Source organism: Mauremys reevesii, linkage group 1, assembly GCF_016161935.1.
Source record: "Mauremys reevesii isolate NIE-2019 linkage group 1, ASM1616193v1, whole genome shotgun sequence".
Lineage (NCBI taxonomy): Eukaryota > Metazoa > Chordata > Testudines > Geoemydidae > Mauremys > Mauremys reevesii.
This window is the reverse complement of record NC_052623.1, coordinates 188,291,327-188,319,316: the sequence shown is the minus strand read 5'-3', so window position 1 is coordinate 188,319,316 and position 27,990 is coordinate 188,291,327. Positions and strand designations below refer to the sequence as shown.

Below are 27,990 nucleotides of genomic sequence, written 5' to 3'. Positions count from 1 at the left end.
TGCCAGGGACCTCCCCAGAGAGGAGGGATGAGAAACAAACTGCAGCAGGATTAGTGGCAGAAAAAGTTTCTCCTGGATGGAAGGCTGCTTTGTTCCCTACAGTGGAAACATCCAAGTTAACTGCTGTTTAGGGAAGGGCTGGCAACCAGAAGTGGGTACAATAAGGTAACACCCCAGAGAGGGAACAGGGTGAGGCATTTCTTTTTATAATTTTGGGTTTTGTTTGGCTTAAGAGAACTACTGGGCCTAACTGTATAAATACTGAAAAATAAATCAGAGTGAAGTAATAATCAATTATTTATCCCCCAGAGTGGGATTGATTCACTTTAGTTGTTTCTGGCAATGGGGGGGGGGGGAGAGAGAGAAATGTGGAGGCAGGGGAGGTGCCTTGCTACAGCATTTATAAATAGGCAGGTGAGTGTGGTTTTATAAAGTGTAACTCTGTGTACACACACACCCACCCACCAGGAACAGAATTAATACTGCTTTATTAGTGGAGCTGCAGTAGCCAACAGTTTGTCTGTCTCTCAATGGAGGCCCATTTGTATACTAAGCCAGGTGTCAGTTGAAAGATTTTGTCTCCTCCTGTAGATTTCACAACAGCATGTTTTGTCATGGTTATGAATGAAGGCATAAGATGGGACTTGGGGCAGTGGTTCTCAAGTGAGGGTCTATAAGCCCCCTGGGGGGACCATGAGCAGGTTTCAGGGGGGTCTGCCAAGCAGGACTGGCATTAGACTCACGGGGGCCCAAGGCAGAGAGCCGAAGCTGCAGCGGGACTGAAGCCCGAGCAACTTAGCTTCGTGGGGTAATGGGCAATTGCCATGGTTGGTACCCTTAACATTAGTCCTGATTTTATATACAGAAAAACAGTTGTGGCACAGGTGGACCATGGAGTTTTTATTGGGGGGGGGGGTTCAGAAAGGAAAAAGGTTGAGAACCCCTGACTTGGGGGACAAAGGAATAGGCTGGGTCCTTCACCTGGGAGACATGCTGACAGAGTGTCTCTTTTTTTTTTTTTTTCATGAAAGGAGGATCACAGTCAAGCCTGGCTATAAAAAACTGCAAGGGCTTTGGGTGAGCACTATTCTACAGGGCATAAGAGTATCTAGTTAATTAAGTCTAGGCTCTGGGATGTGTGTTATGATTTAACTTTATATATAACCGTTTGTTTCCAGGACTTGCTATTATTTTAATCTCTGTGCTTTGTTAAATGAACTTTTATACTTGTTTATAGTGAAATCAAGTGCCCCGTGTAAAGTGGAGCGGTGATCTGAGGGGGAACTGTTAAGCTGGGGTGTACTGCTGCTGTGGAACCAGGACTGGGCACTCCAGGGAGACACCTGGAGGGCCCCAGGGTTGGAGTGTATCTATTGCTAACTGTGTACAGTGGCAGCAGGGTCTCTGAGGTCTAGAGGGGAGTGCTTTTTTTGCCTGTGGCCAGTGGAGTTGGGGAGCTGACCCCAGGCAGGCGCAGACAAGGCTCCCTAATGCTAAGATCAGGTAGTAGCGCTCTGCCTTGAAACCCTGGTTACCCCTTGAAAGCGCATCACACTTGCTGTGCTAGCTGTACTATTAATGCACAACCAATAGCAGTTTAATTTTTCCTTTGTCTTTTTGCCACTAGGTATTCCTTCCCCTCAGTCTCTGCTGGCTTAGCACCTTTTCACTCTTCCTTTATTGTAAAAACATAATCCCCCCCGCCGTCCCCATGGCCTTGAGGTTTTTTTCAAGCACTTCCTTTTCAGTGCTGCAACTGCTTGAAGTCTTGCTTCTGTTTTGTTGCAGACCTTTTATCTGCTTTCCCTTGCTTTCCAATTTCTTCTTCAGTGTCAAATTTTTGCATTCATCTTTTACAGGAGTATGTTTCAACAAACTAGAGTTTGTTCTGTGTCTGTACAGTGCCTGGTACAACAGCATCCTGATTCGTGACTGGGGCTTAAAGGCACTATTGTAATACAAATAATAATAAAAATTTAGAGAATACAAAGGCATTTCAGAGGAATCTAGAAAAACAAGATGAAATGGGCATTAGATGACATTAAACTGATTAATAAATGCAAGCTAATGAGCATTGGAAAGATTAATCTGAATTGTTTATATACATTGTTAATTTAGAAATTAATTTTAGCTACTTAGGAAAAACACCAGAGTGTCATTAAAAGGTGAACAAAATATTAGGGTGCAGAAGGAATAGCATAGGAAATAATACCTGAAGCACCATTATATAAATCCCTGCTGTTCCCACCCCCACTTGGAATGCTGTGTGCAGCTCCAGTCAGCTTATCTCATAAGTGATGGAGGAGAAATAGTGGAGGCGTTAACGGAACAGCAAAAAAATTAGTGGCATGGAAAAATTTCTGTTTTTGAAGAAATTAGTGCTAATATTGGGAGTGTTTGACCTGGAGAGGGAATAAATAAAAGGAGACATCATAGGGGCATTCAAATAATGATAGTTGTATAGACAGGTTGAATTGCAGCAGGAGAGGGGTGGGATGTGGGGGGAGAATAAGATGCTCCAGTCATTTATGACAACTGAATAGGGTATCACTCATAGCAAATTCTGCAGATCTTCATAATAGGCCTTGATTTCAGTGGGACTGCTGGACAGTGGTATGGGGAGGATTGATGGAGGCAACCAAGTCCACGTCTTGGCATTCTGGTGACTACATACATCATCAGAGAGAAACTTCTTACTGGATATATGGCCACATATTTGAACCATTGTTTAGTCTGATTGTATAGTAGCTGCACTCCAGAATTTATTTGCAGATGCATTGGATTGCAAGCCTGCTGAAGGACTGCTCCTGCAGCCATCGAAGTCATCTGGACTTTGCCACTGACTTAATAGGAGCATAGTGAGGCCCCTGGACTGGGGGTAGAACTGAATGCATTTTATCATTTTCTTTCAACCAAACCAAGTCCCTTATTTGTCTAACGATCCCAGTTATCTGAAGGTTCCTAAATTAGGGAATTTAAGGAGAGCTCTCCACTGCTCTTTATTTAAAAAAAAAAAAAAAAGCTTTGTAGCTAATCATATATAATTTAATCTATTGTTGTGATTCACCCATACACAAATAATGTGTGATGAATAGATTTAAGTTGTAGGCATTAGTGTAGAAATATGTAGGCAATAGTATTATAGGGTGTGACAGACCCAGACCAGTGGGGTACAGGAGTCTGGTAGAGGGCAAATATACTGGTCACTGGATGAGTAGTTTTCTGTTCCCTGAGTGACCAGAGCAGGGGCTGCACTAGAGTAATCAGGAACCTGCTAGAACCAATTAAGGCAGACACGCTGATTAGAACACCTGCAGCCAATCAAGGCAGGCTAATCAGGTCACCTAGGTTTAAAAAGGCGCTCACTTCAGTTTGTGGTGTGTGTGTGAGAGGTGCTGGGAGCAAGAGGCGCAAGGAGCTGAGAGGGTGAGGGTGAGTTGCTGGAGGACTGAGGAGTACAAGCGTTATCAGACACCAGGAGGAAGGTCCTGTGGTGAGGATAAAGAAGGCATTTGGAGGAGGCCATGGGGAAGTAGCCCAGGGAGTTGTAGCTGTCATGCAGCTGTTACAGGAGGCACTATAGACAGCTGCAATCCACAGGGCCCTGGGCTGGAACCCAGAGTAGAGGGCAAGCCTGGGTTCCCCCCAAACCTCCCAACTCCTGATCAGACACAGGAGGAATTGACCCAGACTGTGGATTCCACCAGAGGGGAAGATCACTGAGGTGAGCAAATCTGCCAATAAGCGCAGGGCCCACCAAGGTAGAGGAGGAACTTTGTCACAAGGGGTAAAGGGTTGATAAGTATATATTGTTAAGTGTGTAAGGTATATAAGTAAGGTAAGGATCTAAAGCAAGGTCCACCAGCCTGAGGCCTGTCAAATTTCAGTTTAACCTTAGCAGGCCTTAGGTCTGAAAGAAGTTGATATGACTAGTTTAACCAGGGTTAACCCTATATCAGTAAATATGTGTTAATGGGTTATGTTTGGGAAAGTGTACCCTAATATGTCTGTCCCTGCTACAAGATGCCTGACTGCAGACTTTCCTGTGATGTTACAATGACTACAAGTTACCAGGGCTGGCTCTAGGTTTTTTGCTGCCCCAAGCAAAAAAAATGTTGGCTGCCCCTTGTCCCAGCCCTGGGCTCCTCGCTGCAACCCCCTGCTGCTCCAGCCCTGGGCTTCCCACCCCCCTCCCCCACACATACCCTACCGCCCCAGCTCTGGGCTCCCCCTTCCCCCCACCATTGCCCCTCCTCCACACACCTCCTGCCGCCCCAGCCCTGGGCTCTCCCCTCCGACACCCACCTGCACCCTCCTTCCGCCGCAGCTCTGGGTCACTGGTAACTCGCTCCCAGGGCAGGTCATTCAGCAGGAATTTTAGATGTACACTGACAGGATTGGTTCCCATATGGTTACAGAACTGCAGTAAAGTGGAACAATTTTCAGCTTGTGTGATTGGAGGATATCTGGATGCATATTATAAGACTGTCCTCCATAAATGAGGAAAAGTTGAAGTGCCTTTATTATTCTTTTGTTCCAATCTTTCTTTCTATGGGGAATTTGCCAATGCAGTATCACTGTCTTCCTTTTAAACAAACAAACAAAAAGGCAATGGCTGTTGAAAATAGCAAGTCCAGTCCTAATAACCACTGGGAAGCATTTCTTGCTCAATTTTATCCTACTTTTTCTACAGCAAGTTACAGTGGATCAGTATATTTGATTTGGGAGAAATGAAGTAACAGCTGCCCAAACTGAGCTTGAGCACTCCTGAAGTTTGAGGTGTTCAAATCTGGAAGGCAGGTGCTGGGGGTGTGTGTGGGGGGTGAGGGGGGTGTGGGCTCCGCAGGGGAGCACGGCAGCATGTGTGCAGCAGCGTGTCTGGTGCTGTGCGGAGCCAAACACGCTGGTCTGAGTGGCACAGTAAGGGGTAGAGGGGTTGGAGAAGGGGTAGAGGGGTTGGAGAAGGGGTAGAGGGATCTGGGGGGGGGACAGTCAAGGGACAGGGAGCAGGGGGGTTGGATGGGACGGAGGGGGGCAGGGAGAAGGGGGGTTAGAAGGGTCAGGGGTTCGTGGGGGACAGGCAGCGGTTGGATAGGCATGGGAGTCCCAGGGGCTTGTCAGGGGACAGGTAGGGGGTGGAGTTCTAGGGGGGGTAGTTGGGGGCAGGGGTCCCAGGAAGGGGTGATCAGAGGACAGGGAGTGGTGGGGGGAGTTGGATGGGTTGGGGTTTCTGTGGGGGGCAGTCGGAGGGAGTGGATGGTGGCAGGCTGGGGCTACCCTCCCTCCCTGTGGAGTGTCCTGTTTTTTGAATGTTAAAATATGGTTCCCTACCCTTCACGGTGCAACTCTCCACTCATAGCAGGCTGCAGCATGAGGTCCCCCGCCCCTTCCTTTCCCATTGTAGTGGCCAAGGGAATGCTGGGAAATGTAGTTTTTTTCCCTGCTCCAGGGCTGGCTCTATAGGCAGGGAGCTAACCAAGGAACTACAGCTCCCAGGGCCCCCTGTTGGTTCTCAGCTCCCAGGCTTGATCCCTGCCGCCCCTGCAAATGGGCTGCCCCAAGCATGTGCTTGCTTTGCTGGTGCCTAGAGCCACCCCTGCAAGTTACCATGGGGGCTTGTTGATATGAAAGTAGTAAGGGGGGAACTAAGAGGATAGCCTATGAAAATGAACCTGAATATTTATGGGGTATGGTAGTCCAGATAAGGAAAAAGGGGTTGGAACCCTCAAGCATATGCATAAAGGTTATGGGTGTGAATGTAACACAGGATAAAAGGGGTTTCCCTAGCATAAATAAGGGAGGAAGAACCCATCAGGAGAACCTCCACACATGGCCACCTGTTGGAAGATCCACCCATCTCTATGGTATCCTTACTCACTCATGTGAGTATGAAAACCTAAATGCTGGACACTTTGATACATCAGTTAAGATGGAGAGAAATCAATCAGTGCCACAGATATAAACTGCATAATAAGGCGTGTAATAAAGGGATGATTGATAACTTGTGAATGCTGTTGCGGTCATTGATGTTGTTCCTTGTGTGCTCCTGGAGTCTTCAAACCTAGTGATAGTCCTCATAGTGATTCTAACCCTGCTATTTCTGATACTTGAGCCACTGATACAGGTTACTGTGGTTTAAGATATCATTTGTAACACCAATCTATCAACATCATAAAGGCTACAGCTTTTAAAGACCAGGAGCTATATAGCATTAACTATATAAATGGAACAAAACAAAACTTTTGCAAGTTGCTCCTAAGTATAATAATGTCATGTCAAGGAGCAGAGGAAAATCTTTAAACATTTAAAAAAAATCTATGAAAGGTTTTGTTTTGCTTTTGTTTATATATTATAAAGTGTGTGTAGGGATGAGTTAATCTTAGGAAAAGAGACTTTTGCATTATCACTGAAATTTCTCATTTTGTTCATAATTTTGACAAATATAAGATCAGGACAGCATTTGATGTCAGGATAAAATTCTCCACTGTTTTAATCTCCAAATACTATACTGTAGTATTGATGGACCAAAGCTCTCTTTAATTGTGCATCAACAGATATTAAGTGCAATGGATCAATTGTAATTGGTCCAAACTTTACATTGAGTAGTTTTTTGCTTCTGTCAAATCAAATATTTTTTAAGTTAGCTTTTTTAGCTGGTGAATCTTAATGGGTTATGAATGAATATCCTTAGCAATGCAACTGTCTGATACGGTGCAGTATATGCACCATGTGTGAGATGTGGAGAGGATATGCTCCAGAGTGCTGACAAAATGGGATGGAATGCTTATTTCAGTGATAGAGAAAAGCAAACTATGGTAGTTACTGCTGTTTGTCAATGCTCCTTTGTTTATCCATCCTATCTCTTTCTACATATTAAAAATGTTGAGGCTTAGTTATGCTGGTGTATAAAGGTGTCAGTTTACATTGCAAGAAACTAAGTTGCTAATGCAATTCACTGAAAACACTTTTAACATAAATCTAACACATTAAACTGTCTGAAAGCTGTTTATTATGATCACACATTTTTTATGAACACCTACAATATCCTATCAGCTCTCACTTAGAGGATAGCATTGTGAAAAATTTGCCTCTGCTGTAACTTGCCCTGATGCTCTTACTGGGGTGTTTGTGGAGGCTGTGAAAATAACTTGCTCCTCTCTCAAACTGTGGCTGGCCAGTGGCACTGGCTTTTGTAACCAGGTTAAATACCATTGGCCAAAGCAACAGGGCTCTATCAGAACTCCCACTTGGGTAACCCAGTGGTTGGACTATTCTTATATGCCAGCTGCATGAGCAGAAATGTCTGTTCTTCCCTTACACAGCCAGCAGGTGGCTTTCTGACTCCTTATGTATATTTCTTATGTAGTGTTCTGTGCAGGATGAGGTGAAGCCTGAGGGTTTCACTGCTGTTGAATAACATGCCCCAAAGAGATTACAACTGAACAGCTGACAAGTAAAATGCCTGAGATATTAGGTACAAATGTTTTTCTTCGCCCTGTTCCTCCTGTCTGATTCTTCCTTTTTGCACAGATGCCATGGAAAGCACACGGTACATCATTCCTCTGCCCACCCATGACCTTAACTTCCAGCTCAGTACAAGTATCTAAAGCTAGTCTAGACTGTCTCCAGCCCTGCACACTCTATGGTGGAAGTGAGGGGGCTGGAAGGTTTCTAGAGCTGAGGAAAAGGGGCAGGAACTGCCAACATCTTTCCTGCCCCCTTAGGTCAATGTGGTTCCAGTTGCTCTCCCTCATCATGAAGGTTAGAGGGATGTCGTCTCACCGTGGATGGGATTATAGGAAAGCATTTTTTTTGTATTGACTCACTTCAGTACTGCTTATAGAAGGTGTTGCAACATACTGGTATCTGTAGTATATTAGATTGGGGGTGGGAGGAAGGTGTTTTACTAGTTTACTAAAATCATTTGTGGCTGTAGCATGCCAATATTGGTACCAGGCAAAGCAGTATACCTAGTACCTCTGGAGTTCTGGTTGGTGGGTGGAACCCTGTGGTTATTTTCAAATAAAGTGAAAGGTAGGGGTGTGTGTTAAATATATTTATAATTAATAAACAAAATGTGGAAGTATGACTTTTGCATCCCAAAATCAAAACATGAACCAGATAGGTTCAGCCCTTTGAAACCAACTGGCTAGAGAGCATGCTTTCATTTTAATAATGCTGCTGAATCTTCTATGTCAGCATTGTTGTCTCAGAAAGCACAACAGTATTTAGTTTATATAATTAATCCTCATGGAATAGATAAACACTAAAGATATTATAGCTATATGAAACTAGCTCACAGATATTTCTTTCTTGCAGTAGATTGTCGTGTTTTGGTACACTAGCTCTCTGATACAAGGTCTATTGTCTTGTCTGCAAAGTGCCTAGCACAATAAGATGCTGCTCCTTTGGCTGAGGTTCTTAGGCACTACAAAATAGAAATATGATGTAACATACCCACGCACAAGGAAACAAAATAACTTGCAGCCAGTAGCTATAACAAAAATGATTTGTCAAGCAAGACTGACAGAATAGTTCCCAATGGTGAATACATTCAGCTTCTAAAAATAATGCACTAAATGTGATACCTAGCATTTTTTTCAAGAGCCAGGTGATTAGCCAGATGAACAGAATTAGTAAGACCTTCTGCATTGATACCATCCTGTGAAAAGCAATAATGCTATATATAATGTCCAAGCTATCTAAGGAAGTTGCCATGCTTGCTTATTTTTCTTGAATTTCTGTGTGGTGTGGGCTGAAATGAAGTTGGTAGAGGGTGCAGTTTTTGAGGAGTTTTGGTCAACAGATTTACAAAGGAACTTGTATTGAGGTTTTCACCTTCAGTATATGTTAAAATGTTAGTTCAGGCCTTGAGCCCCTGTAACTGGTACTTTCAGGAAATGTGAAGTAGAAATAAAATTAAATATTTTACTTAAATTTATTAATCCAGACTATTAACTGTGAGTGGTAAATTAAAAAAATAATCTGGGGATGGGGTAGGAGGAAGTGTGGATGGGGGAGGGGGGCAGGAATAATCCCACTCTGTTAGGAAGTACTTAACGTGACACTTGAGTTAATACTGTCAGACAAGTACTTAAGAATAAATAGTTACTGTTGCGTTTCTTTGTAAGTACAGTATATCTAAACACAATGTTAAAAATTTTTAGTTTCTTGCATGATGCCATTTTATCAGACAGGTTCATCATAGAATGACTTTTCCCAGTTTCTGGAGCTCCTTATTATATGTCAGAAATTGATTTAAACTTGCATCCTTAAAATCCCAGGTTTACCCTGTAGGTCATAGTGACCTGTTGAGATGCAGGATCTGTTAATTAGTTTAGAAATCTTTATCCTTTACCAAATGGCCCACTTGAGATTTTCTGACTCTGGTATTATGAGGAGAATTATTCATAGTTCAATTGCAGGGGCTGGGTTTTATGAATCCAGAGAATCCTAACTTCATAAATGTCTTCTGTTCCTCTTCCAATTCCTTGAGGTGCATGGACAGCAGGGCCATCCTTAGGATTTATGGGGCCCTACGCAGTATTATTAAACTGGTGCCCCTATGCCCGACTTGGGGCATAGTCCGTGGACTCCCAGAAGACCCTCCCCCATTACTGACACACACCAAACTTCATGTCGCAGACGCTGTGGCAGCCCAGGCTCACAGCCGTTGGGGGTGGGGGAGAGGGATGAGGCACCAAAGGATACTGAGCCACCCAACCCACCTCAGGGTGGTGGAAAATCACAGTTTCCCGCAGAGACTCCTGTACCCTCTCCCTCACGCAGAATGCGCCGCACCAGCGCTGTGAATAGGGCCCCTGCCTAAGGAGACTGCAGTGCACGCTGGGTGTGCAGGAGCTGACCTGCTCTTACTTGCTGCCCCAGTGGTGCCCCAAATTTTCAGGTGCTCTACGCTGCTGTGTATGCCTAAGGACAGCCCTGATTGGCAGAATTGCACATTCACGATGCTGCCTGTCAGCATCATGCCAGACTCTAGATCTCCTTTCCAGCAGCAACAAAATTCTCTATTGCTAACAAAAAATAAGGATTTTGCAAGTCACTCCTAAAACATTCAGGGGCCATAGAGTAATGGACCAGTTAAAAAAGACATTCAAAGCTTAATCGAGTCCATACTAACTTTTTCACATTCCTTTAAAGTGACAAATTGCTGGATCAAGGAACAAATGGTGGTTGTAGGAAAACCTCGTTTGATTTTTAGGACAGTTGCCTAAAGAGTGAGATTCTGCACAACACATCTATAGCACATGATTAGGATTGTATTGAGTGGCTGCATTATGTTTTTGAAAGGACTGTTTATAAGTATAGGCTTAAATAGTTTTGAAAATGTCTGTCTTAGGAACTATATCAACCTATGTGTCTATTTATTTTCTTGCATTGAATATACCAGTAAAGGATCTGATGTGCTCCTGGGTTTCAATATCACTAAACTTTAACAGAAAGCATTTTATCCAAATATCAGGGCTAGTCTTTTGTTAAGATCTAATCTGAACAAGCTGGATAGCAAAACATAATTTGGTCAGGCTGGAAAACTACAGCTGATGCATGGACTCTGCAGACCTAGGAAAGGGGCAGTAGAGAGGTACATCATAATGAACACCTCACTGAGCAGCACTGGGCATGCACCTATACTTGTGAAAAAAAATTATTGTGCATAAGTCTTCATCAGAGAAAAACAGGTGAGCCAAGGGGGTCTATGATATTCTCACCACTTGTGTTCACTGGGTAACAAACACAAACAAGATTGAATTAAACCGGTAAATGTGTGATGTAACATAGGACCAGGAACTTCCTACTTATGGTTCAGTGGTAGGGTACAGTCCATAGCTCCTATATTCATATGCTAAATGGGTTAGGGGCTGTATCCTACCACTGAATCACAGGCCGGTAAACCTAATGTCAGTACCAGGCAAACTGGTTAAAATTAAAGAACGGAATGATCAGACATGTAGATTAACATGATTTGTTTGGTATCAGAGGGGTAGCCGTGTTAGTCTGGATCTGTTAGACTAACAGACATGAGCTTTCATGGGTGAATACCCACTTCGAAGTGGGTAATCCACCCATGAAAGCTCATGCTCCAAAAGGTCTGTTAGTCTATAAGGTGCCACAAGACTCTTTGCATGATTTGTTTGGGGATGTATGATTTCCCTTTGCGAAAGCCATGTTGACTCTTCTCCCTCTCCCCATCTATTCAATTTTTTTGGGGGGGGTCAACAAACATGGACAAGGGTGATCCGATGGGTAGAGTATATCTGGACTTTAGGAAAACCTTTGAGAGGGTCCCTCACTGAAGGCTCTTAAGCAAAGTAAGCTGCCATGGGATAAGAGGAAAGGTCATCTTATGGATCAGTAACAGATTAAAGGATAGGAAACAATGGGTATGAATAAAATGGTCAGTTTTGGGAATGGAGGGAAGTAAATAGTAGAGATTCTTGGGGGATCCTACTGGGACTAGTACTGTTCCACACATTCTTGAATGATCTCAAAGATGGTAAACTGTGAAGTGGTAAAGTTTGCAGGTAGTTAGCTTTTTTTTTTTTTTTTTTTTTTTAAATTTAACTGCAAAGAGCTACAAAAGGATCTCACTAAACTAGGTGCTTGGACAATGAAATGTTACAGGAAATTGTCAACTGCAAAGTAATGCACCTTGGAAAACATCCCAACTATACATACAAAATGATGGAATCTAAATTAGCTATTATTACTCAGATCTTGAAGTCCTCGTGGGTAGTTCTCTGAAAACATCTCTCAATGTGCAGCAGCAGTCAAAATAGCTAACAATGTTAGAAACCATTAGGAAAGGGATAGATTACAAGACAAACATCATAATGCCAGTATATAAATCAGGAGGCATGCACGTGCACACACCACCTTCAATACTGCATGCTGTTCTAGTTGCATCTCAAAAAAAATTAGAATCGGAAAAAATACAGAAAAGGGCTAAATAAATAAAAAAAAAATTAGAGGTATGGAACAACTTCTATAGGAGGAGAGATTGAAAAGACTGAGACGCATGAGCTTAAAAAAAGAGAGATCTATAAAATCGTGAATGACCATGTTATTTACCCCTTCACATAACACAAGAACAGGGGTCCCCCAACCAAATTAATAGGCATAGATTTGAACAAACATAAGGAAGTACTTTTTCCATACAAAGCACATTCAACCTGAGAAACTCCTTGCCAGCAGATGTTGTGATCACCAAAAGTATAACTAGGTGAAAAAAATCAAATAAGTTGATGGAGGATCTGTTCGACAATGGCTATTGACCAAGTGCTCAGAAATGCAACCCCATGCTCTGAGTGTCCCTAAACCTCTGACTGCCAGAAGCGGGGACCGGACAACAGGGGATGGATCACTTGCTAATTGCCCTGTTCTGTTCATTCCCTCTGAAGAACCTGGCATTGGCCACTGGTCTAGAGGGACCATTGTTCTGACCCAATATGGCCGTTCTTATGTTCTTAATCAAAATTTAACATCCAGGATTTATCAGCACTGACAGAAAGATGGTATTTACCAGTTGGGATTTCAGCACCTGCAGCCCACACTGGTCCAAGCTGGTATACAATCTATATAGGTCTTTTATAGACCACTTAAGAACATAAGAATGGTCATACTGGGTCAGACCAATGGGAGATTCTAACCCTATGGTTCTGTGATTCTTTAATTTTACTCAAAAGTTAAATTGTTTTAATCTGTTAGTGATTTCTATTCTTTCTTAGCATAACTTTTGCAAGCTTCATGATAGTTTTGCTTATATTAACTATTATTTTAGCATAACCATGAGGGATACTTGAAACCTTAGGTTTATATGCTAACAGTAGTCATGAACCTCTGAAACTCATTCATACCTTTTAGGTTGAGAACCAAGGAGTAGTACCTCATGACTATTCATGGAGTAGGAGTATTAGTATTGAGACAACAAAAAAACCACACTTCAGTCAGTCAATTCCTTACCCACCTTTCATTTCAATGGACAAAATTCAACTTGAATAATTAAAGTATCATGCTTTCATCAAAGTACATTGTTCAAAGTACAATGTGTTGATTTATTTGCACTATAGCATGCGAAAACAGCTACTTATTGTAATTGATTTCTGTCATCTTTATCTGAAATGTTGTACAATTAATTTTGTCTTCTTTTTGCACCTGTACTAGAATCTAATTTTCAGCCCAGTGTCTCCTACCACAATACAGTATATTTATTGGCAGTGATGCTTGATGATCAGGTATTCCTAAACATGAGGCGGAAGCAATTCAGGATACAAAATGAATTCTGATGGAGTTTATAGAGCAATATATAATTACTTGGCTGGGTATCTATTTTTGATCATGTTGTTCCCTATCCCCTTCTGCCTCCCCCATTGCCTCAAACTATGGCTCTTCTTTGGGGCCTTTTTCGCTCAAGTCGCACAACACACAGTTCCTCTCCTTTTATCTTTAAGGATGTATTCTTCCATTTGTCCACAGAAAGAGATAGAAGGGGAGAACTTGCCCTTGAGAGCCAGGGTTACTGAGTCACTTCTGCTCTGCTGCATCCTCCCCTAATGGAGGCATGGTTGGTGGCACAGCAGAATTGCTACTAGGTGCGACCCGTGGGCAGAGATGACCCATACCTGCTGATTGCGGGACGGGGAGGGGGACAGAGTAAAGGCAGCTGGCTTCAGCAGTGTTACTGAGCATGCTCAGTACAAGCCAAGCAGCAAATCTGGGCAGAGGGGCACATGACCCCACATGGCCCCCAATATGTCACCTTTGCCCATGGGTTCTCATGGAAGACAGAAGTCCACAAACGAAGTGGGTCAGTTCTCATGGACCTTAAACTATTTGCATCCCCACAGGCTCGCTACAGTATAGTCTTCTTATGTTGCTGACTTATCCATTGGTTAGCCCTCTACTAAATGTCTCTGTGTCCTCCCTGTTGTTCAAAAAAGAACTATATAACTTCATGGAGGAGAGGTCCATCAATGGCTATTAGCCAAGATGGTCAGGGATGCACCCCATTCTCTGGTTGTCCCTACCTTCTGATTGCCAGAAGCTGGGAGTGGATGATGGGATGGATTACTCAGTGATTACCTGTTCTGTTCATCCCCTTTGAAGCATCTGGCTTTGGACACTGTCAGAAGACAGGATACTGGCTACATGGACCGTATGGCCCAGTATGGCCATAATTCTTACGGTCTAGAATATTAAAGCCTGGGAGGGGCAGCTACAGCTGTTCTGAGTATTCTTGCATTCTTGGTTATGCTGCTTTGGAACAGAGTAGCTATTCACTGGCCTTTCTGTAGTTGGTCACACACAGCTGAGCTCCTACACTGGAGCCTAGCTCATAACTTTATAGCACCTTGATTTTTATATTTCTAAGCTGTGCATTTGTTGCACAAGTGTTTCTGTTCTTTTAATGGATCTCTTCTGTAAGAAGATGCAAACACTAAGCATTTATCTTCTTATGTCATTAAAATATTTTTATTAAGCTTTCACTGGAATATTTTATGTAGCAAACACTCTACAGTTCATATTGTCACCTGTTGGTTTTAAAGTATTCGGTCTTGGTCTCCGGAGTACTTCTCTTAACATCCTTCCAAACCCATTAACTGAAGCTTAAATTCCATAACACACTAGAAGAGACAAATTTAATAGTTTGACATTCAGTCTTTGGCAAAATCCTATTTTGTGTGTGTGTGTATATAAAGAAATACCCGTAACACAACTTTTCATACTGTGCACAGCATATAGTAGGGATCATTTCACACATCCTGAAAATACATCACTGCAGTGACAGCAATAAAGCAACAGTTTTAAGACATGAAGAGGAAGAAAAAACAATAGTTGCTATTTTTTTTAAAAGGCATTTGCCAACAGTTTTTATGCAATGGTATCTGATGTGACTATAGATGATACTTTATTTGTACTGCAGTAGCATTTAAATGTCCCAACCAGGGATTACGAGCCCCATTTCAGTAGATACCGTACTCAACACAAGAAAGACTGTTCCTGCCTCAAGAGCTTACAATCTAAAGACAAGACAGACAACTAAAAGCAATTTGCCCCAAAACACTGCAGAATTTCTTTTCAATTTCCCTTTGTAGAGAAACCCTCCTCTGTGTCCAGCTTATGGTTTCTGAGACTGCCCCTGTGCATAGAATAGGTGATATCTGCATTGTAATGAGCCTGGTTTCTTATTACTTGGTACCTTCCCTCTACTCTGGCTGAGCAGGAGGAAAAGGAGCTAGTCAGTGGAGAGCACTGTCACCTGACCTGAATCAAACAGACCTAGGGCTTGAATGCGACTCTCCCACATCCCAGGTGAATGACTCTTGTCTTAGGGTAAGGTGAAAGGTAACATCCTGCAATCAGAGGAGTCCAGACTGGGGATTGAGTCAGACTGTATGAGAGCAGGCACAGCCTGGGCCCTGGTCTACACTACAAGTTTAGGTCGAATTTAGCAGCATTAGATCAATATAACCCTGCACCCGTCCACACGACGAAGCTGTTATTTTCGACTGAAAAGGCTGTTAAAATCGATTTCAGTACTCCTCCCCCAACAAGGGGATTAGCGCGGAAATCAACCTTGCTGGGTTAAAATTGGGGTAGTGTGATTGCAATTCGACAGTATTTGCCTCTGGGAGCTATCCCAGAGTGCTCCATTGTGACAGTGCTCTCAACTCCGATGCACTCGCCAGGTAGACAGGAAAAGGCCTGTGAACTTTTGAATTTCATTTCCTGTTTGGCCAGCGTGGCGATCTGCAGGTGAGTGCAGATCTCATCAGCAGAAGTGACCATGATGGAGTCCCAGAATCACAAAAGAGCCCTAGCATGGACTGAATGGGAGGTACTGGATCTGATCGCTGTATGGGGAGATGAATCTGTGCTATCGGAACACCGTTCAAAAAGATGAAATGCCCAAACATTTGAAAAAGTCTCCAAGGGCATGAAGGATAGAGGCTATAACAGGAACCCACAGCAGTGCCACGTGAAACTTAAGGAGCTGAGGCAAGTCTACCAAAAAACAGGCAAATGGCTGCTTTGGTAAGAGCCCCAGACATGCCGTTTCTATGATGAGCTGCATGCCATTCTAGGTGGTGCAGCCACCACTACCCTACCCCTGTGCTTTGACTCCATCAATGGAGTAGCACGCAACAGGGATGCGGGTTTTGGGGATGAGGAAGGTAGCTCACAGCAAGGAAGCGGAGAAACCATTTTCCCCAACAGGCAGGAACTGTTTCTCACCCTGGACTTGGAGTTAGTAAACCCTGAACCCACCCAAGGCTGCCTCCCAGACCCGCCAGGCAGAGAAGGGACCTCTGGTGAGTGTACCTTTTGTAAATATTATACATGGTTTAAAAGCAAGCGTGTTTAATTTGCCCTGGCATTCACAGCCAGTACAGCTACTGGAAAAGTCTGCTAACATGTCTGGGGATGGAGCAGAAATTCTCCAGGGACATCTCCATAAAGCTCTCCTGGAGATACTCCAAAAGCCTTTGCAAAAGGTTTCTGGGGAGGGCAGCTTTATTCCATCCTCCATGGTAGGACACTTTACCACACCAGGCCAGTAGCAAGTAGTTTGGAATCCATGCATAACAAAGCATGGCAGCATATGGTCCTGGTGTTTGCTGGCATTCAAACATCATCTGTTCTTTATCTCTTTGTGCTATCATCAGGAGAGTGATATCATTCCTGGTCACCTGTTTGAAATAGGGTGATTTTTATTAAGGAGACATTCAGAGGTGCCCGTTCCTGCTGGGCTGTTTGCCTGTGGCAGAACAGAAATGTTACCTGCTGTTAGCCATGCAGTGGGGGGAGGGGTGACATGATCATCCCAGAGAATTGTGTGTGTGTGTGGGGGGGAGAGTTCGGGTTAATGTGCAGCACAAACCCAAAATCGCAGCCCCTCCTCCTTCTAAATAGCCAACCCGTTTTAAATGGCCAACCCAAAGGCTGCTTGTTATCAGAAATGAAGGTGCTGCTGTTTGAAACCATTCCTACATGTTATAAAGGTTAAAGAAGCCAAAAGACTGTCTTACCATGGCAGCCTGCAAGCCGAATTCTGTTGCCTGGCCCTGCGTGTGTGATCTCTCACACCCAACTGGCATACCCTCAATAAGAGGCAAAATGCGACCTTGTACCAAAAGCACATGTGCTATGTAATGTTAACAGCAAGGTTTACTGTGAAAGGGTCTACCCATTGTTCTCTAAAATGTCTCTAACTACCACTCTCCCTTTTTTTTTCCTCCACCAGCTACAAATGTTTCAACACTCACACTAGCTTCTCCTTCCCAGAGGCTAGCAAAGATTAGAAGGCAAAAAAAATCACTGATGATGAAATGTTCTCTGAGCTCATGCAGTCCTCCCACACTGAAAGAGCCCAGCAGAATGTGTGGAGGCAGACAATGTCAGAGTCCAGGAAAGTATGAACGAGAGGTTCATGCTGTGGAATGCCAATTCTAGGCCCAGGAAACAAGCACAGACTGGTGGGACCGCATAGTGTTGCATGTCTGGGATGATTCCCAATGGCTGCGAAACTTTCACATGTGTAAGGGTACTTTCATGAAACTTTGTGACTTGCTTTCCCCTGCCCTGAAGCACAAGAATACCAAGATGAGAGCAGCCCTCACAGTTCACAAGCGAGTGGCAATAGCCCTGTGGAAGCTTGCAATGCCAGACAGCTACCAGTCAGTCAGGCATCAATTTGGAGTGGGCAAATCTACTGTGGGGGCTGCTGTGATCCAAGCAGCCAATGCAACCAAAGAGCTGCTGAAATCAAGGGTAGTGACTCTGGGAATTGTGCATGTCATAGTGGATTGCTTTGCTGCAATAGAACCCATATCTCTATATTGGCACCGGAGCACCAAGCCAGCAAGTACATAGACCGCAAGCGGTACCTTAATACTCCTGTATTGGCCTGCTAGTAGGGACTAGGTTAAGAACTGTAGGGTAATCTTGTAATGCAATTTACAGAAATTGTGCCTAAGGAATTTGCCACCTTTGTTTCTGGTAGTCCTAGTGAAGACACTCACAGAAAATGTGAATGCTTATGGAGACCCATTGACTGCTAGCACATGGATAGTTTAGTGCTTGAAATGATGGCAACATGTGCCGCCAACCTTGAGGTATGCGGAGCATGCTTCCAGACACTTTAGTGGATGTAACACAGCAGTCAGACATACCCTGTAGTGGGGTCCATCACAGTATTAGCTGCATGGTAATGGGCAAATGTTGACTTTTTAATGACTTCCATTCTATCTCATTCAGCTGCAGTGATAAGGGAATTTGGGAAGCCAGAGTGTAATTACTCAAACTGCAGTTTGACAAGGACACTCGAACTCTGTCTTGCGAAAAAGGGTCTTGGGATCTTTAATCACCCTTTATAGTTAACATTTTGTGCTGTTTAAAATGTGGCTCTCTTTAAACTGAGGAGCAATGTGCTAAATATTTACCCTTCTGAGAGGATGATTTGCTTTTAGTTGCAGCTACAAAGCTCAGTGAAATATATGCAAATTGAAAACTTGTATGTTACAGTTATACATAGCATGAATGTCAATGCTCTTGTAATATTCCTAATAACCTTCCAAGCAGGTGATTAGAACCTACAGTAAGATTTAAAGGTCTTCATGAATAATCTTACTGTGGAACTAATGTAAGTTTTCTGAACCATTTCACCCAATATATGATCAAGCCATCATCTTAATTGACTAGTATTGTAAATCACTTCAAAACAAGAGAAGTGCTACTCAAAACAGTTTGTAAATTAATTTGATCATGTAATTTTTGTTCTGGTTCATGAAAGATGTGTGCAGTCTGGCAATATGTTTGCATCCATGATAGATTTATACAGAAAATCTGAGAATTTGAACTCCCACTTTTCCCTTGTCATTAATGAGATATTTCAACCTTGTTATTAAGCAGTAATAACTTCTAATCTCAATATCTGTCTCTTTATAGGAAATTCAAATAATTTACTGTGAAAAATACATCAGTGACACAAAGCAGAAACACCTGGTAATACTATGTCTTTTTTTCATAGGTGTGTGGTGGTTTTTTTTGTTTTTTTCTTTTCTTTGTTACTTCAGGAAAAAGCTACTGTTTTTGTTTGGGCAAAACTACCCTCCTTACACTCATTTTTTGATACGATTATTATTGTTTATCATTTGTTTTAAGAAATAACTGCCTTACGGAAAAAAATCTGACCTTTTACTGGCATGTATCACAAAATGTATGATAATGTGTGGCAGAGTGGCCAAGGGAGAATAAGGGGGAAATGCACTCTAGATGCAAGTGCTGCTTCTCCATAACGGAGTAATGTGAGCCAGTCCCTCAGTGGGAGTTATTAACTGCATATGCACAGCTGGAGAAGTGGCCTGGCTGCACCCTCTGACCCTCAGGCTACACCCCTTTAAGGTTGTGTGGAGCACAGCCCAGCGTATTAGCCCACGCATGTTAGCTCTGGCCTCTCTTAGAAATTACACACTGGAAGGGTGACCTCCCCTCCTGCTTTGTGGGTTTGCTGGGGTAGTAGAAGTTACTGCATCTGCATCTTCTCCCTGTGCATAGACACGATTTTCAGCAGGTTTACCTTACGAAGTTAATACCTGCTTCAGGCTTCTTCCGAACAAGGACACTAGATTGGAGAGCACAAGTTTAATAAATTCTTCTCCTTTGAGCTTTGTGCTTGTTCAGAGGGTTTAATCATGGCAGATAATGTCTGTCACTCTGCAGGCTATGGAACAAAGAAACATAATGCTAATTTTTTTTTCTGAAAAGTGTATGTTGAAGATTTGAAAGAGAATATGAAAATGTAGGCACTCTACATATTGCCCCTTTCAACATTATAGGACCAATCCTGCTGACAAAACTCCTATTAACATGAATGAGTTTTTCCTGTTAAAAGGCTTACATAATCAAGTCCTATGTGCTATTGGTTACTATTTCATAATACAGCTACATACAATCCAGTTTAACAGCTGTAATGTTTTTAGCTACTTAGAATCCATTTTCAAAAACTGTACAGTAAAATTTAAGTAAAATTCCCCCACATGTGGAAATAAGTTTTGTTTTAATAGCATGCCTGTTGTGACAGATGAGAGTCCTGGGAAGTAGGAGTTTTAAAAAAAAAAAAGACTATATTGAGATATATATCAGACAGGCTTTGGGGACAATACAATAGGTGATAAGCAGGGGAATCCCTGAGGACACAGTAAGGTAAATTCCACAAGTTTGGTTATATAAAAAAGACCCCAAATAAAAAGCAAACCCAAACCCCAGCCTTTTGAATCTGTACCCTGAGGAGAAGGCCATTGCCTGATGATTATCTGTTCCCCGAGACTGGGTCTCAGAGGCCTGAGCTGTATAAGGAAACAGCTGAACTATCTAGATCAGGCTTCTGGTTCCTGAACTAAAAACTGACATGAACTTGTAACCGACAGGACAAATCTAGCTGTGGGGGTCTGAGACTTCAACCTACCAGACCTCTAGGTTGGAGTTGGGGTGACCTCTAGTGAGCTTTTAGCATGTGTGTAGGGCTTTTGTTGTTTTTGTTTTCTCTGTAAAGTTTTCACCCTGCTGGGAAAACCACAGTGATGTGCAGAGGGCCTTTAGCCTAAACGGGAGGTCTTGAGGCAGAGAAATACAGACCTCTGTCAGAGGTGATGCCTGGGAGCTGGAAACCATAAGTGGGTGCCCTCAAGGGAGACTAGAGAGGAAGTCAAAAAGTGTAGTTAACCCTTGAAACGGTGACATCTCTTCTTCGTAAGAATCTTTCCCTTGTAAAGTATTCCAGGCATGCACACAAACCAAGATATCTGCACAGTACAAAAATAGGAAAAATATTGTGTTCAGTTCTCATTGTTATGCTAGCCACTAAAATAGTTAAGGAATGAGCCCTTCTTTAATCCAGCCCACAGGTGGTCTCTCTCAATTTTAAACTAGGATTTGGTGATTTCCTAATAAATGTTCATTCGCTTTGCAACTTAGGCCTGAAAATCTCACTGTTTAGATTGCAAAGCCCCAGGCCTGTTTGCTTCTTTTAAGAGTTTTTTTTTTCTGATTTAGCTAGTTAAACTTTATTTTAGAGAATATGTGCTGCTCAGATGGGTTAGTCTGCCTTTTTTTTTTTTTTAAAAAGGAAAGACTGTTGGATGATGTTTGACATTCAACTTTTATTCTCTTGCCCTCTTTTGAAACTCCTCATGTGGCCTAGCTATGAGGAAATGAATAAATATAAAACCTTCACCAGTGCTTTGACACAGTTTTCTTTGACACAGGGCAGATTTTTTTTCATTCTATCCTGTAAATTATTTATTTCCTCCCTTGTTTGACAGCCTGTTAGTTTACAAAAAGGAAGAGAATTTACGAAAACATACATTCACTGTATACAGAATGGGTTCTCAATCTGTTTACTGCATGGGGGAAAATTCTATTACTAAAACATTTCACTGCAGATGTATATGTGATGGCCAATACACTAGGGATCATAGGTGCTGACTCCATGGGTGCTCTGGGGCTGGAGCACCCACAGGAAGGGGAAAAAAAGATGGGCATTCAGCACCCACTGGCAGGCCCCACCAATCAGCTCCTCCCTGTTCCCTTCCCGGCCAGTGCTTCTCGCCTGCTGAGGATCAGCTGTTCAGCGGCAGGCTGGAGGCGCTGGGGGGAAGGGGCCAGGAAGAGGTGGAGCAGGGCATGCTCAAGGATGGGGCAGGAAGGGGTGGTGGGGTGGGGGCAGGACCTGGGGCACAGCGGGGGGTCAAACACCCCCAAGAAATCAGAAAGTCAGTGCTGCTGCTAGGGATTAAACCAGTGACCTCCGGAGTTAAAGCTACTTCAGCTTGAGCTAATGAGTTAGGAGTCTGTAGCTAGGGCTGTAACAGACTCTACCTGTTCCACAGAGGATGTGAGCTGGAGATCCGTAACACGTTTACCAATAGATTAGATGTACACATGATCAGTGGGCCCTTTAAATATTGCACTTCAGGTCTACGCAGTTTTCCTATCCTCACTTAAGTAAAAAATTCCTGTAGAAGTCTCTGACAAACTCGAGATAGCTTAAATGTCTTGAATTCTAACTTAAAAATACATTTGATATTTAAGAAAATGTCAGCTCAAATTAGACTGCGACATTGGGGGGCAGGGTAGAAATGTTGCTGATTTGTAAAACATTTAGTTTCCCTTAAAATATCGGCTACAAAATGTGTAACCGGGCTCTGTCATTTCACACTCGCTTAGTGCATGAAAGAGCATTGAGCTGGCATTGAAGAGGGAAATAGCAGAAGTTAGGCCAGTCTTGTGATATTTCAGTGTGATATGGTATGACATTTTCCAAAGGAATTCCTGATGCTTAAAGAGGAAAAGCTTCATTTTTTTTTTTTCAGTTTAACATACCAGTATGGCTCATCCTACATTTAGGGTTGGTAGTACCACTACATGCCCCACTCCCAGGGAAGTCAATTGCTCTCTACTTCAGTAGACATAAAATCTGGCCTATATCTAGGGACCCTTCCAAATGAAGTAAAATACCATGGCATGGAGTGGGGTGTCTCTTTCTAATCATGAGGAATAATTCGTGTACATTCCTCAAGGTGAAAACCCTTTTATGAGTGCTTTTCTTCCCATCTTCCCTACTCTGAGCCAGAATCCACCCTATGGTCCTAAAAGCCATTGGCTCTCACTGGCTGGGAATTCCTCTGGTATCTAGGACACCTACTCCTGACTATTTCATATGTAGTGAGTGCATAGGGTGTGGTCAGAGCAATACTATTCTCCACCAGGCAGCTGGTCCCTTGAGGCTACTGCCTGCCATCATACATTAGAGCATTTTCCAGGCTGCTTTAAAGTGTATGTAAAACTGCCCCCACAATGAGGGGATCACAACTGAATCCTTTTCAAGCCTCCTCTCAGCTGTGCTCTGCAGACAATGGCTAGAGAGGTAAGAACCTTGCTGCATATGAGGCGTTCTTTGAGAGAGGCATGTGGAAAATGTTTGAACAGTTGACTTCGGATATGCAAATCTATGAAGAAGGAAATTCCCTTAGAATTTTGGGGGGAGGAATTTCAGAAGAAAACTTGAGTAATATGAAAACGTTTGAAGATGGAATCCTTAGCTATATGAACAAGTTTTAAGGAATTCAACAAGATAAAAATAATCAAAGGTAGTATCTATCATTTTTAAAGCAAATAGGCTTTCCCTTGATGTGAGTTCCTTTGAGAAGAGCATAAGACATGCCTCAGACTTGAAATTCTTCAAACCAGGCTATCGCTGTACAGGTGAACAGCAAAGCAGATAATGGAAAAACATCTTCCCTTCCACCTGCATTCCTTATGCCTGTGAAATCCTCTTGGTAGTTCCTCATTTACTGAATTTATCCCAGAATACAAGATCACACTTTTCAGCACCATGGTATTTTTGATCGCGGTGCATTCTGAGGTTGTGAACCAGGAAGTTTGAGGAGGATTTCACAGTGAGTGTTTGGCAATGGATGAAAAGCTTGAACTAAACTTCCTTCTGTGCTGAATGCCGCTCATAAGCTGCAGATCAGAACACTCAGTGAAGAATACTGGGCCTAACTCAGACCTAGGTCATTCCCCTGGGTAGCAGTACCCAGAGAGAGGGCAGGAAACTCCAGTGTCCCCTTGATGAGTTTCCTTTTCATTCCAGTGTGGGAGTCAGCGGGAAAGCTGTGTAGAGGTGGGAAAATGTCACTTCTCTGCTCCTTCTCTCCCCCACCCCCAAAAGTCCTAAGTTTTTTTCATTTGTTTTGCAGTTAACTTTTAAAGCAGTGAAACTCACTGAAGGGGAAGAATCATTCTGCCAACAAAATATCACAATTGGATCATCTGACATGTGACATTCCTGAAAAGGAAGCCTCAGCCAATTATTAAGTATTTTGAAACTGGAAGTACCTGTTCTTTAATCATAATGGTAACTCCCTACCCTCTACTTTATTTTTAATAGAAAAATTTGCATTTTTAGGTAAACCAGGAGGCTGTAATCAATCATGCTTAGTTAGGCTATTTTGATTCATAGTTAGGTACTTAGACAAGGAGTATATTTTTCCAAGTATATAATAGTGGAAAAGACCCATGTACCTATGCAATATTTTACCTCAAATTCAGTTTAATTCCATATCAATTAACTTTGATTCCTTTGTTCCCTTAACATGAAACTTGGAGTTATACCTGTCTATGCCAAAGTGGTGGTTCCATCTTCTTCTGATGCTCACTAATTGAGTTGCTGAACTACTGTTTCCATGCTTTCCATATGCTCAGAAGCATTTACTAATACTTGGTAGTTTGAAAATGTTACTGGATTAGGTGGAAATCCATATGGGGGCTTGAAACAGCTAGAAAATCTTAGCTTTCATATAAGGACCGATGCAAGGCTGAGGGCTGCAGGAAACTTCCCTCAATGGACGGGACTGCAGGATCAGGCCCATAGTTCGTTATGAAGAAGCTAAAAGGGAGTGACCTTAGATGAAATCTTCTGCTACTCTGCATCTGAATGTGCTTTTCTCTGGAGAATATCAAGGCCTTGGGGCAATATTAAAAATGACTGAAAAAATAAATTTTAAATCCCATTAGATATGGGTGAGTGTTGAAAGGTCATCTTAAACTAGAATATTAAATTTGTATTTTGTGACAAATGTGGAGGTGCTCTTCAGGATTTAATACTATATCTGGATTCATCATTAGCATGGTGTTTCTGTACCATACATAGGGGTGGGTTTTGCCCACTCAGGAGGTCTGTCTGGGTAGCAGAGCCAAGGGCAAGAAGGAGGCAGCCCTTCTTAATAGTTGCCTAACAGTTTCCACTTACAGGTTGCAAGGAAACAATACCAGAGCCAGTAGCCTTAATGACCCTAACCCTGTTCTGCTTCCCTAGGTACCTACAAACCACTTTGAACAGGGGGCTCGGGGAACTCGACTAAGGCCTGGTCTATACTACAAAGTTAAGTTGAGGTAACTTGCCTTGTGTCGACCTATTTGCACTCAAATCTGTCTCTTGCTGGCATTAGAGACTCGTTGCGATGATGCAGTAACACCACCTCTCCAAACAGCATTGAGCCATGGTTGATGCAGTCCAAGTGTAGATCCTGCATGACACATGTCAACCCTAACAGTCCAACAATGACCACTCTGGTCACAATTGTGAACTCTACTGCCCAGGGGTCATGGAGACCAGAAGGCTCCCCCCTTAAAATCCCCACATATTTTGAAATATCTTTTCCTGGTTGCTCAGCATGGCAAGCTCACCTAGCAGCTCTCCCTTGTGTGCCAACTGCCCGTACCAGCTACATGCTCTAGATGGGGTCCTGCCTGGAGCAGACAGGAGATATTGGATCTCCTGGGCCTGTGGAGAGAAGGGGCTGGGTAATCACAGGTATGGCGTAGTCTTAGAAACTTGGACCTCTATGAAAGGACTGCATAGGGGATGCAGACGATGCAGGGGTATAACAGGGATTGGCAGCATGAAAGCAAAGGAACTGTGGCAGGCACACCACAAGGCTGGGGAAGACAAGTCAATCTGATGTTGGCCACAGATCTTTACAATGAGCTGCATACCATCCTTGGCAGAGACCTCGCCAGCATTCCCAGACAACCATGGATACCTCAGTGAAGCCTAAGACCAACACCTCTGCCATGAAAAGTGATGCGGAAGAGGGACGTGACAGAGGCAGGGTGTCCAGCTATGCTGCAAGTCTCGAACAGATCCTGACTCTACTACAGTCTAGCTAGTCCCACCAACTGAGCACAGATGAGTCCAATTGAGGAGAAAGAACCTCCAGTAAGTGTGTGCATCCATTCTCCCTTACAGTGTTTAAATGTGAAGCTGGAACCCTGCCCAACCCCAAGTTGGCAGGACACAAGTATCTACTTTTTCATTGTTTCTCTCCTATGAGAAGATGTAGCAGTACAACAAAGAGAGGTAGAGTTGATTATCTGCTTTTTCATTCCACTTTAGAATTAGGCGGGGTGGAGTGGGGGCATTCAGAGCAGTGTGTTTATGTACATAGGGATGTTCCTTGTGCCTCCTGAGAGATCTCAATGACACTTTCATGGAAGTCCCCTGTATTCACTGAGATCCTGCAAGCCAGTGCTGTATCAGACCATAGACAGAGGGACTGGAGAAAGGTTTAGGAGTCCCAGCAGTAAACGGCGAAGGAGAGGCACCAGGATGTAATGGGACTTCTCCATCAGCAAACACACATGCTGCAAACGCTTGTTGACCTACAACCATGGGCTCGTCTCCCTTTGCAGTCAATGGAACACTTCATTTCAGCAGCTCCCTCCCGCCCTCCACATTCTAGGTCTCATCACGGGCCACATCCTACCTCTGCCACTCCATGCCAGGGGTAGTAAGGAGAACCACAGCTTCACCTACACTGGCCTATGTGAGAGCCAGTGTTCATGTATGTTTGGCAGAAATGGAGTGAAATGGACACAGATGTTTAAGCTTAAAATAGTAGAAAAGTTCTGCTCCATTAATTGATCTGTTTATACTGTGTCAATTTTTAATTGCACATTATTTTAGTTCACTTTTTGGAAATTCATCTTCCTCGCACATTGTGCAGAATGTCTAGTGGCACTCAAAGTATGTTGTTTTGTAATAAAACAGCAGCCCAGAACTCTCAGGTTTAGTGAAAAACCCAGTGTAATAATTATAAACATACGGTAAGCACAGCATAATTCATGGGTTCATAAAAAAGCTGTGTGATGTTCATAAATGTAGGCCAAGCACTATGCAATTCTGTACAACCCTCAAATCTTCAGGGACAAGTAGAGTGATATCTAGCACCGCATGTTACTGTGGCTGACCATTTAAAGTGCTCCTTTCAAGGTCTCCCTTAGCTGCATAGCTCTGCATTGAGCTCTTGTAGTGGCCATTGTATCTGGCTGTTCAAAGTCAGCAGACAGCTACCCTCCCTTCCACCCCAACAGCAACTTTCCCCCCCTTTTGCTTTAGACATTATGCAGGAGACAGCAGGCAGCTATAACTAAAGCTGCAAGTCTGTAGGAGAGGTCACGGAAGTCACAGATTCTGTGACTTTCCATGACCTCTGTGACTTCTGCAGTGGCCAGCAGCAGCAGTTTGGGTGTGTGGGAGGGGGATCAGGGCTAGAGGCAGGAGGTTGCGGGGGTGCTGGGGCACTTAGCTTGGGGTTGGGGGCTCCCCAGCTCCCACTGGCCTGGCCCTGCAGCTCCTCCTAGATGGAGGCGTCAGGGGGCTCTGCACGCCGCCTATGACTGCGGGCCCCACTCCCACAGCTCCCATTGGCTGCGGTTCCTGGCCAATGGGAGCTGTGCAGCTGGCACTTGTAGTGTGAGGCAGCTCCTGGCTTCTCCTTTGCCTAGGAGCTGCAGGCACACATGGAGCCAGGTAGGGAGCCCCTGCCAATCCCACCCAGCACCAGCCGGGGCACAGGCCACCTCCCCGCAGCCCCCCGCCCAAGTTTTAGTTAGGGGTATATAGTAAAAGTCATGGACAGGTAACGGGCCATGAGTTTTCGTTTACTCTCCATGACTTCTACTAAAAATACCCATGACTAAAACATAGCCTTCACTATAACCATTGAGATATCTCTCATTAAGATCTAATCTAGTGAGTGTAAACAGACAGTGTCCCCTCAATAAACCAAAAGCACATTCATCAGTCATTCTGCACCTGCTGAGCCCGAAGCTAAATCTTTCCTTAGAGCTGTCAAGGTGATCAATGTACAGCTTCATGAGCCAAAGGAGCCAAGGGGTAGGCCTGGTCCTCCAGGATCACTCATGGCATTTCAACATTGCCAATGATAATCCACTGGATGGGAAAAAATATCCCTGTTTACAACTTCCTGAACAGTCCTGGGTTCTTAAAGACGCAAGCATTATGTACCTTTCCTGACCAGCCCACATTGATGTTGATTAAGCATCCTGGTGATCCACCAATGCTTGCATAAGAACGGCCGTACTGGGTCAGACCAAAGGTCCATC

The 27,990-nt window shown here is 43.5% G+C and overlaps 1 long non-coding RNA gene across 2 annotated transcripts; it reads left to right on the top strand.

Annotated features, from left to right (window-relative positions):
• Positions 1–53: 53 nt before the first annotated feature.
• LOC120397403 lies at positions 54–27,099 on the top strand. 2 transcript variants are annotated; one of them, XR_005593777.1, is made up of 4 exons: positions 54–189; positions 18,967–19,023; positions 23,781–23,938; positions 24,899–27,099. It is a non-coding gene; the product is annotated as an uncharacterized LOC120397403 (long non-coding RNA). The 2 variants fall into 2 exon arrangements; XR_005593779.1 differs by lacking the exon at positions 18,967–19,023.
• Positions 27,100–27,990: the final 891 nt, after the last annotated feature.